The sequence below is a fragment of the Oryctolagus cuniculus genome, chromosome 2 (assembly GCF_964237555.1).
Source record: "Oryctolagus cuniculus chromosome 2, mOryCun1.1, whole genome shotgun sequence".
NCBI classification, from domain to species: Eukaryota; Metazoa; Chordata; class Mammalia; order Lagomorpha; family Leporidae; genus Oryctolagus; species Oryctolagus cuniculus.
Window position 1 is genome coordinate 129739754 of NC_091433.1, and position 2334 is coordinate 129742087.

Consider the following 2334-nt stretch of genomic DNA (forward strand, 5'->3'; position numbering starts at 1 on the left):
CATGGTTTTGCATTGCCTTCACTAGAAAATCCTGAACTTGACTGTGGCCACGAGGCCTCGGAGGGTGCCCCTGCTTTTCCTCTGGCCACCCACGTCTCTCCTGAGGCCACCCCAGCCTTTAGTGTCCCAGAATCAAGTCCTGTCAACTCCTCACTTTTCTTCTGACTTGCCCAATGTGCTCTCTTCAGGGAAGCCCTGGTGGACCTGCACCCACCCCCAGGGAGTCCCCTGGAACTTGGGCTCCCAGAATCCCATGTGTGCCCTTCCTGGTGCTTGCCGGGGTTTGTGGTTTCCTATTTCTTGTAGCAATGTATTTCATGTCTCTACTCACAGAGAAGAAGCCATGTCCGTTCCGCATTTGATGGATCTGCAGATGAATGAGAGGTAACGTTATTTTGTTTTGTTTTGTTTTAAACTTTTATTTAGTAAATATAAATTTCTTTTTTTTCTGTAGAAACTGATGTTTATTTTCTGTCAACCTCATTTCCATGTTTGCGTGAGAGCCCATGATAAGCAGCCTAGGACCACTCAGTGGTTGTTCCCACCCACTCGGTGGCCTGAGCAGTGGGCGCTGCAGACCAGTCTTCAGTGGTGGGCTGAGCACTCCAGTCTTCAGTGGGGAACTGCTGAATAGGCACAGAGGGCACCTGCACGCCTTCGGACCAGTCAGCAACCTCTGGCTGAGTAGCAGTGAACTCGGGCGCTGGGGCCGTCCATTCACCCTGAAACTCCTCCTTGGTCACAGCTTTTTCAGCGGCGGCCTACTCTTCTTTTTCAATCTCTTCAGGATCTCTGTAGAAGTAGAGATCAGGCATGACCTCCCAGGGGTGTTCACGGGAGATGGTACCACGCATGCGCAGAACCTCCTGGGCCAGCATCCACCACATCAGACCCACTGAGTGGGCTCCCTTGTTGTTGCATGGGATGGCAATGTCCACGTAGCGCAGAGGAGAGTCTGTGTTACACAGAGCAATGGTAGGCAGGTTCACGTAAGATGCCTCCGTGAGAGGCTGGTGGTCAGCCCGAGGGTCGGTAACCACCAGAAGCCGTGGTTCCCGGAAGGCTGCCGGGATCTGGATAGTGAAGGTTCCAGGTGTGAAGTGGCCAGCAATGGGAGTAGCTCCAGTGGCAGCAGCAAACTTCAGCACAGCTCTCTGGCCAGTGTTCCTGGAGGATATCACACTGACATCAGCAGGGTTTTCAATGGCCACAATAGCACGAGCCGCCAACAGCAGCTTCTCCCAGGTCCTCTTCAGATTGATGATGTAGATGCCATCACTCTTCCTTTTGTAGATGTACTGTTCCATCTGGAAGTCAAGGTTGGTGCCACCTAGGTGGGTTCCTGCTGCAAGGAACTTGAGGACGTCCTCCTCCTTCATTTGCAGGATGTCAAGGGCTCCGGACATTGTGACAGCTTCCCCTTAAGTTACGCCGGGAATCAAAAACAACGCCGTATGGACCCCTTGCCGGGTAGCGCGGAAAGTAAATATAAATTTCGAAAGCACAACTTTTGGATTATAGCGGCTTTTTCCCCCATAACCTCCCTCCCACCTGCAACCATCCCATCTCCCATTCCCTCTCCCATCCCATTCTTCATACTGTTTGAGTAGTAGTTTTACTATTAATTTGCATAGTACAACACATTAAGGACAGAGATCCTGGCCGGCGCTGTGCCTCACTAGGCTAATCCTCTGCCTTGTGGCGCCAGCACACTGGGTTCTAGTCCCGGTCGGGGCACCAGATACTGTCCCGGTTGCCCCTCTTCCAGGCCAGCTCTCTGCTATGGCCTGGGAGTGCAGTGGAGGATGGCCCAAGTCCTTGGGCTCTGCACCCACATGGGAGACCAGGAGAAGCACCTGGCTCCTGGCTTCGGATCAGCGCCATGCACTGGCTGCAGCGCGCCGGCCGCAGCGGCCTTTGGAGGGTGAACCAACGGCAAAAAGGAAGACCTTTCTCTCTGTCTCTCTCTCTCTCACTGTCCACTCTGCCTGTCAAAAATAAAAAAAAATTAAAAAAAAAAAAAAAGGACAGAGATCCTACACGGGGAGCAAGTGTACAGTGACTCCTGTTGTTGATTTAACAATTGACACTCATATTTATGATGTCAGTAATCATCCAAGGCTCTTGTCATGAGCTGCCAAGGCTATGGAAGCCTCTTTTTTTTTTTTTTAATTTTTTGACAGGCAGAGTGGACAATGAGAGAGAGAGACAGAGAGAAAGGTCTTCCTTTGCCGTTGGTTCACCCCTCAATGGCTGCTGTGGCCAGTGCACCGCGCTGATCCGAAGCCAGGAGCCAGGTGCTTCTCCTGGTCTCCCATGCAGGTGCAGGACCCA

The 2334-nt window shown here is 52.1% G+C and overlaps 1 pseudogene; it reads right to left on the bottom strand.

Moving 5' to 3' along the window:
- Nucleotides 1-503: 503 nt before the first annotated feature.
- On the bottom strand, nucleotides 504-1458 carry LOC100356099 (small ribosomal subunit protein uS2 pseudogene; annotated as a pseudogene).
- Nucleotides 1459-2334: the final 876 nt, after the last annotated feature.